At 38.4% G+C, this 9,599-nt stretch overlaps 1 protein-coding gene across 11 annotated transcripts in view; it reads right to left on the bottom strand.

Moving 5' to 3' along the window:
• eif4g1a (eukaryotic translation initiation factor 4 gamma, 1a) overlaps positions 1–9,318 on the bottom strand; it is a 31,742-nt gene extending 22,424 nt beyond the window's left edge. For 9 of the 11 annotated variants that reach the window (XM_079451763.1, XM_079451771.1, XM_079451762.1 and 6 more), the window contains exons 1-2: positions 8,757–9,295; positions 372–424 (exon numbers count right to left, since the gene is read on the bottom strand). The gene's annotated coding sequence lies outside the window, so the exon portion shown is untranslated. Of the gene's footprint in view, positions 1–371; positions 425–8,756 lie in introns of all 11 variants that reach the window. The other 2 variants (XM_079451764.1, XM_079451767.1) reach the window with 2 other exon arrangements.
• Between the last annotated feature and the right edge of the window lie 281 nt (positions 9,319–9,599).

A 9,599-nucleotide genomic window follows, 5' to 3' on the forward strand; every position in this document is an offset into this window, starting at 1 on the left:
TTTGATTAAAATATTTTTTTGATCATATGATCCATTTCATTGCCTTATTTTACACTGCCACTAGTCTTATTTAGACTAAGACATATTTTTTGTTCAGGTGAGCAAAATGGGGGTTTTGAATGATATCTGTAGGCTACACCCTGTCACTCCCTGGCTATATTTAACTGAAGAATATTGCAGTAGCCTATTAAAGTTAACGAGTAATCATTTAATTGATCGTTAATTTGAATGTGTATCGTTTATGGGAATTTGTATAAATTGACATCCCTAGTTACAACATAACATTCCATTGGCAATATTGTCAAAAGGAACCTGGTTTCCAAATCTAAACCATAAGGATGAAGAAAGTGAAGTAATCTGTAAAAGCATACCTCTAAATTAGTATTCTGATCCTTGTATGTAGTGTTCTCGCTACCAGGTTACGCTAGAGAGGAAAAACAAAAACAATGTTTAAAACCTCAGAAAGAAACAATGACCTACCAATAAATCAAGCTATCATAAGCCAGTGGTTTATAAACCTGCACAAGACTTTTGCATAGTGCTGTGAATTATGTGGTTATCTAGTTGTGTGTGTAAAGGAGAATAAATCTGGAAGAAGAGATTTCTTAAATCCGTCGTAAATACGGTTGCTGTATAAGCTTCCCCGTGGGCAGGGCAATACACATGAATTTGTTGCCTGAGCAGAAACAGCCGTTTCATCATGTTACTTCATAAATGTGTATAAATAAAGCACTCTTTGGCTCCCGTGGGGTATACTTCTGGCTACTATACTAATAGCTCAAACTAGATTCTGAGGTAGCAGCTGGTTGTTAGCCGTTAACGCATAGCGTGCTAGCTACATAGAAGCTAACATTTGCAGTCACACAAAACACAACGCAGGGACATGAATGTGAATAGTAACCAACTAAAATAATTTTCTGTAGTTATATTTTCGTGGTTTGTGTAATAGGTACAATCACATTTACATTTATTCATTTGGCAGACGCTTTTATCCAAAGCAAGTAGTTTTTTTTATACAGTGGCACATTACTGCAAAGCAATCAGGGGTAAGGTGCCTTGCTCAAGGGCACTTCAGTCATGACCTGCTGGCACTGAGATTAGAACCAGCAACCTTCTGATCACAAGCCCAACGCTCTAACCATTAGGCCACAGCTGTGTAAATTTACACACAACACAAAAACGTAATTTTAAATTTTTCAAAAAGAAAGGGAGGCCAAAAACAGAGAGAAAAATCTGCGTTTTTTTAAATAAACGCATTAGTGTGGAGTGATGGGTCTGGGGGACGCTCCTCCACAAGAAAGTGTAATTTTAACATGTAAATTATGCATTCTGGCGTACTTTTGCAAGAAAAACCCCCACTATATTTGCTTCAATAAAAAGAACTAACACCATCAGTGCTTCACACAGGAATTTGAAAGAGTGGCACCTATGAGACGTCACAAGCCAACTCGCATATTGCACGTTGTGTTTGTTCTAGTGTAGGCACTTGAGATCTGTTTCACTTCTACTCTCTGATCACATTATACAGCTTTTTAACACAACTGAATGCTATTGTCACATATCTGTTATGTTGTCAGACATAAAACTATTATAAAATAGTGACTTAACACAACCCAATAAAATCTTGTGTTCAATACAACCAACTCTCCCTTTAACTGCTGCTAAAATCCTGATTTATAAACACAACATCGCCTGACAAAATCTCAATACATTTATATCGAAGAGCAGATATATGAGGTGATTTTTGCTATATTAGCGTTCTTGTTTGTCTCATGCAGCACACAGCCTATACTGCCGTTACTCTCTTAAATGCAAGTGATAGTGATATTGTAGATAGCGTATTGCGCAGTCAATTCGGCGCAAATTAAGAAATATGAGCGAACTAGGGATACACAATATGAGGAAAAGCTGCGATGTACGATAACATTGTTTACCATTGCGATGACGATATGACATATGTGAATGTCATATTCATATATGTGAATGTTAGCTATACCATGTCTTAGTGTATTAATGGGTTATTTGCAAACCTAAACATAGAATAGCCTTTTCCCACTGAATAAAGAAATCAAATAGATAATTTTTGACATTCGTTTATTGAACAAATTACACATAAATGAGGCTTGTTTCCTCTTGAAGTTGCCACTACTGTAATTATACAAAATAATTCCATGTAGCTGTAGTGCTGTTCTTTTTCCACCACTAGGTCTTCGTCAGCCATCACATTTACCTTACTCTTCTCTCAATCCACCGCTATCGTATCGTACCACACGGTCGCAATTAAATTGACAGACACCTCACAAATCAATCTGAGCGCAGCTGCCAAATCGTGCAGCCCTAATGTGTGTCCATCGGAAACAAAGTGCTTGTACGTCTGAAATTTGATTTTGGTTTTAAAACCTGCAGGACTAAGAAAATAAAATGCATGATGTTAAGAGATCAAGTGCAGGACCTGATTGATGAGAGCTCAAAAAGCAGATACAAGCAATACAAAAGTAATCCGTGTTGCTCCTGATGACAATGTATTATAAAGCGAATTGATCGGAATAATTATTAAATATCATCTGTTAACTACAGCTTTTGAGAAAAAACTTCGGAAGAATATCAATCTCCTTTCGGTCAACTATTCGTTACTCGACTAGAAGACACTTGTTTTGAAAATAAATTAGTCGATTGTCTGTTTATCATTTTAAAAGTGTATACGCACCCCGTTAGCCGCTCTGACACTACCGTTAACTTGGATTAAGGAATGCTATTATAAACATGTTTATGGGGAACCCAGAGTAAAGAAAAATGTATGGCTTAATGGGTTGTTATAGCCTTACACTACTAGCATTTGTCGTTAGAAACACAATTTTTTTTACCTACAAAATCTAAATGTAATACACATTTTTACCTAAGGAGGTAGCCATGTTTTTTTGTCCTAAAGAACACCATATTTATCACGACACATGCAGATGGATGATTTGCTGATTTGTGTTGCGTTTGTTCTCCTGTCTTCAGTGGCAGAGGAAATGTTTCCAAAAATAACAAAGATGTCGATCATTCGAAATGCTCAATAAATGACCATACATTTTTTTTATTTTCTTTAAATATCTAAAACCGACATAAGAAATGTTTCATTAGAGGTGGCACTCATGATGAAGTGAAGGAATAAGGATGCATGACAGTTGCAATCAAAATACAGAACCTCTTAACTGTGCAAACAGTAAAATACTGCAGGGTTCTCAAGTCTCACGCATTGGCCGCGAGACACACGCTATTCAACCAGTTCACACACTCACACGCCACATTGTGTATTTCTCACGCCGAAAAGGCAATGCCAACCAAGTTGTCCTGCAAAGGAATGAATATGTATTTCTTCATTTTATTTAAAATGACATACTGTATTAATAGTCTTTCTAGTTACATTAATAATGCCACATGTAATTTGTGCTGGTTAATTATGAACAATGGGTACAATTGGGGCGGGGCTCCATTAGGGCTCCTCCCCTAACCACATGTGATCTCACTCCAAACTTTTGATAAAACTTGAGAACCCTGTATTGGTAAGAACCTCCTCCCCTTAACTAGATCACTGAATATGGGTCGTGGATGTCCCTTTAGCATGGCAAAAATATTGCCAAGTCAACCAAAGAGCAGCATAAGGAGAAGCACATTAAATGTCCTAGCCAGTCTGTAGACCATAGTCCTGTAGAAAATCTGTGAAGGAGGTTAAAACTCCAATTTGCTGAGCGACAGCCAAGAATCCTTTAAGATTTACAGGAGTGGACTAAAATGTATCCTGACATGTGCAAACCTGTTGACCATCTGCAAACCGGTCTATCCGTTAAAATAAACCACATAAATGATAGACCATTCATATATAATATATTAAATGAAAAAATAAGAAAATAAAGACGCTATTTGGTGCATTTTCATTCATTTTAATATTGTTTGTCAGAAACAATAAAAACATGGATAATAACTCCTTCCCCTCCATCGACGAGTTATCTAGTCATTAAAAAACCAACTGTTTTTCAGCAATCGGCGCTTGTACTGTTGTACAGCATGTGGCACTGTTCCACAGCTTTGGAAAAGTACAGAATCTCTAAACCTAGAATCTATATATTTTATCTGTTTTCAATGGTTGTTCTGAGTCTGACCAAAAACATTTTCGAAAAGTATAATATAAACAATGTTTCAGCCATTATACAATGCATTTTATCTAGATTTTGACTTTTTGATGTTGATTTATCAACATCAGTTGTCTAATGTTATTGTCTTCTCTTCCTCTGTCATTAGCTGACTGGGGCTAATATTAACGTGTGCCCGAATACAGAATAAATAACCAAACCACAAGCATTATTATTCTGTTTATCAGTATATTAATGTATGCATGTAGTTTGAATACTGACGTCTTAAAGGTGGTAGTTAAAAGCTATGATTTAATGCACGCTTAGCTTGAACAGATGCTTACTGATACGGAACACGTTCTTTTATGTCCCTGTGTGTTTACATATCTGATCTTATGTTTTACGTGTCATATTTTACTGTAATATATGGAAACCGTGTGTGCTTCACTGTTGCGAATGAGAACAGGTTTAGGTTGCAACCATTTGACATCACAGATTTTGACACAGAAATAGAGGTCCCAAGTAAAAATATTTTTTCAAAGTTTACGAATACTGTGACAAAATATTAAAGATGTCATTGAATTTATAATTGTGAAAAAATTCTAAGACATACTTCGCTCTGTATCTAAGGATGCTTTTATATGTATATTTGTCCCAGGGGCGTAAGAGTAACATGGTGGCTCGTACACCCTTGGACAATGAGGGATATGCAATCCTACGTTATGCAATCCTACGTTTGTCAGATCTGTTGAGCACATGTGCTGCATCCCTCCAACATCTGTGTGCTTCTAACAGCAGCCGCATCGACTTCATTGTGTGCTTTTCTTTCGGTTTTAAAGGGGTCATTTGACGTGAATAAAAGAAATATTATTGTTTGCTTTAGATGTAATAAAATATGTAAACAAGATTTAAGGTTTAAAAACGCTGTATTTTCCACATAACATGCAAGTTTGTATCTCCTCTTTGCTCCACCTCCCTGAAACGCGCTGATATTTTACAAAGCTCATTGCTAGGCCTGTCGCGATAGTCAATATATCAACTTATCACGCAATACATGGAATTGATCATTTTTGGTGCAGCGATATATTGCGATTGATTTTTTTAAATAATTATATTATTCTTTACATAAAATGTCAACAACATTTTACTCTATTGCACTGCATCGTCTGCTCTCTGTGGCGGAATAGGGGCTTCAGGAAGCGTGTCTATTCACACAAACACGTGAGAGCCGGATTCGGCAGAAAACGACAGGTGAAGAGAACTGAGGCCACTGCGTTGTAAAATGGGTTTCATGGCAACTACAGACAGTTAGGAAAAACAAGTCCCAATGGATTTGGTTTTAAAGCCGCAATCTTCAGCTCCAGTGTGTGAACATTTTGACGTTATGCCGAATTAGAGAGGAGAGCCAATTAGCAACCGAGCAACAACAACTTCAGCTAGAGAGGGGTCTTCCAGACAGTTAAATTTAGTCATTTAGCAGACAGTTATCTGTTACAGTTGCCTTTTCCCGTCAGTGCAAATACAAACGTGAAAGCACAAAATGGCGCACACTCACGGGATAGCGTAACCCGCCATTTCTTTCTCAGAATCTGCCTGACAATTAAAATTAAATTTGCAGATATGGCCTGTTGATGCATCTCTGCCTCTGTAAGACACTTTAAAATTCTAAACCGACTTTGTTAAACATTTAACTTTGTTTTGTTCTAGTTTTTATTAACTGCACTGCACTTTTTAAACAAGGGTAGTATTTATTATTCTTTATTTGGGTTTCTTTAAGATTTTTAAACAATGTGTAAATATTATTAAGAAAAAAATGTTCTTTGTCCTTTGAAAGAGTACTTGCATTTGTATGCTATTAAATTGTAATACTGTCATTATATAATCAGTAGCATTAAACAGTATTAAAATGGCAATAATAACGCTTATCGCAATTATTTTTGGTGCAATATATCGCACAACAAATAGTAGTTATCGCGACAGGCCTACTCATCGCTATGAAAATTTCATAGTTCACTAGTGCGTAGTGATTGGTCAAATACTGCACAGAAATGTAATGCCTCTTAACAAACAACCATATACATCATACAGAGTTTGTGTGAGATAGAAACAAGCTCGCATTACAGCAGGGGATGGTAGCATAAATACCGCAAGTGCATTGGCCCTTCTTGACAGTCCTTGCTGAGTTTTAACTGTTGGAAGAAACTTTGTATTTGTTATTTTATACAGTTGTTATTTAGTCACTCTTTACAATCCTCCTTTATATGGTCATACCAGCCAGCACTCTTAGATCCTCAACAAAGAATCATGACATATCTCCATGGCAATGTTTTACAAATACAATATGAAGCTGCCTAAGAATTCTTAATCTGACAATAATATTCATTTAGCCGACGCTTTTTTACAACGCTTTTATTGCAGGGTTTGACCTAATGACCTTTACATTGTCAGTGCAATGCAAATTAAAAGCAGCTGCGTTTTTCTATATACACAAGCATATTGGTGTCTCTTGTACAGGCAGATACACTACCTCGGAAACCAAATTTTGTTATTGAAATAAACAAGCTTCTTGTACACCATAAACTGGCTTTCATTGGAGGTATATAGACTACGGCAACTATATATATAATATATATATATATATATATCTGCACACACACACACTGTTTGCCTGCTTATAGTAGTTGGCCAAAGCAAGAAGCCCCGAGAAAGTGTAAATTTATGATTACCTTGAGCAAGCTAAAAAGGGTGGAGGTCTACTAGTGTGAATTCAGATAAGACCAACCCACACCCTGGAAACCCAATACACAATCTCTCAAAATCTCACAGCTCTGCTGAGAAAAGAACGTGACCATGCAGAAGAACAGGTGGATAACCAAAGACAAGGGTAAAGTCCTCTTATTCTGGAACAGATCTGGGGTGCCTGTCTGCCCCCAGTGACCTGCACACAATAGAGCAGGACCTGCCATCCAGCCCTGCCTTTCTGATCCAAACAGATGGCAAACAATAAACACTACCCCTTAGCCACTCTTTAAAAAAGACTTGACTTCATTAGAATGAGTGGGGGTGATGCTAGAGAACTGCAGCACGTGGGGAATGCAGCCTATAGAAAGAAAACGTCAATGCACCCTATTTTCATTGTTATATATTTAAATACTCTAATTTATATTAAAAGGTATAGGCCTTCTGGCCATTATCGGTGCATGCATTCCCCAAAAGTCGGGATCCCAGCATTGCTAGTGTATACTGTGAAACAAAATGCAGCAGTCGGTTTGGAAATCAGACAGATGTCAACTATGTGATCATAGCTCTGCTTAGTCCAGCATGCATTACAACGGCCCATGTAAATGTTCAACTTGTTGACAGCATGCACAACACAAGAAATGGACAGGGAACTGACAGAGCATTGAATGTGTATGGCTTGAGGGGGAGGGAGGATATACCCGTGTTCAACATAACCCATGTGGCTGGGCAGCCATGACATACAGATGAAGTTTATGCGGGGAAGTGGGGGAGGGAGGCTCATAGTTTTGACTGGAGTGATGTGGAGAAATGACAAGGTATCTTTATGATGACTTATCAACTGTTCACCAAAATGAACTGCATAAGATCATAAACATCACTTCTCAAATCCTAAAGCCTCCAAGAGCCAAAAAAGGTTACAAATAAAAGTTAACGTCAAGTTAATACAAAGCTAAGTTTGCGAAATAAATAGATGTCTAAAACAACCTCAAGGATATTTTGGATTTCCAAATGTCAACGTTTTTTTAAGACTGGGACATCGAAAGTGTGTTGAAATCAACGAGCTGCTCCTACAGACGTGTCACACCGCAGCCATGATGCTCTGCCGGTGGCTAACAGCGCTAGCCTCCATATGGCATTGACACGTTCACGTTCAGCCCAATGATGCTAGTATAACTACATTTTTCTTTCCCCTAAAACCGAGATTTTACCATGTCGACTAGTAATCACGGACAAGCCCCTTAGACAGGAATCTGTAGTAACTAAAAACCATGTCAGGCCTTCTGTGCATGTGAGGGAAAGTATCCATTTCGACGCACTAGCTTATTAGCTAGCGTACCCCTGCCAAATTAATGACATAGCGAAAGCCAACGTTCAGCGGGTCGACTTCAGTCCATTTTTAAGGATTGCTTGAGTGCAACACTTTAGAAAGTTGCCCTAGTGAGAAAATAAAAGACCTCGTCACGCGCCACACAAACTTATTCTAACGCCCTCGTGCTGTTATTCAGCTAATACCTGGCAGCTCGGACAAATGCGTAAAAAGTGCAGAAAACCAGCGATCTGCGGCCGAGAGGGGAAAACCCAAAATTAAGGTTCAAACTACCCTATTTTCTAAACAGTTCAAATGGCTTATAACGGACTCCCATTTTAACCAAGATCAACGTGAACCTGGGAAAATGAGCGTTAAAGTACGAACAGGGCATATAACAGATAAAATGATGAATTAAAGGAAAATGATGACAGGTACATGAAACAAAGCTCTTCATGGTAAAATTGTTCAATATGTTAACATACAGCGATATGAGACTCGTCATTAGATTAAGTGTAGGCCCACTTGGCCCCTGCCGATTATCGGTTTATAAAGCGGCTACCAGAGTTAGCATAGGGAATATGATTACTTACCCGGCACCGCAGAAAAGTAAGAAAACTTGAGGGCAGAACTTCGTCAAAGCGTTTCTTAGAATTGTTGTTTTATTGTACTTGACTAACATAGGACGACTCCGTTTCCACGGGGTTATTTGGACTGATCAAGTATGAAGTGTTGGCTAGCTCCTGACACTTTAGGTTTAAATCCCATGTAGCGTGCAAAGGCGAAAAAGTGACAGTATGGGGTGGAAAAATAATAAATACAGTTTTCAGATGTTATTACTGACAAAGTTGATGCCCCCAGAACAAGCCTCTTGACTGGAGGTCCATTATTAAGGCGCGGATGGTGACGGATTGCCGGTAAATTGATCACACTTCTCCTCATAAACGCGTTTAGAACAGAGCCATGGTGCTTCGGCGTCTCTCCCCTTGAGCCCGCAGAACCGGACGGAGTGCTCGGTTAGCCGCCTGACTACTTCCGGGTTAAGCAGCGCACTGTGTGGGGTCATTCTCCAAGGGTGGAAATAGAGCGCATATTGTCAGTACACGATCCGTTCCACCTGCACGATCCGTTCACGCATGCGCGTAATTACGTATTAGAAAACGTCATGGTTTTCCTACACTATTTGTACCGTGACGCAGGCGATGAAACGTTTGACGGCAGGCGGCACAACTGGCGGCATATTCTTTGTTTACGTTTTGAAATGTCGCTTACGTTACCATGATTACGATGTGTTTATGTGGTTGCCAATCCAAAATAATAGAGTTGTTACATGAACATAGATGATTTTGGTTTCATGTGGAATAAAGTATTTTTATCGACTGCAAATCTTCAGTTTCATCCAAAATCCTTTTTACGATTCATTGCTGTATCATGTC

This window comes from Barbatula barbatula (assembly GCF_947034865.1).
Source record: "Barbatula barbatula genome assembly, chromosome: 3".
NCBI lineage: Eukaryota > Metazoa > Chordata > Actinopteri > Cypriniformes > Nemacheilidae > Barbatula > Barbatula barbatula.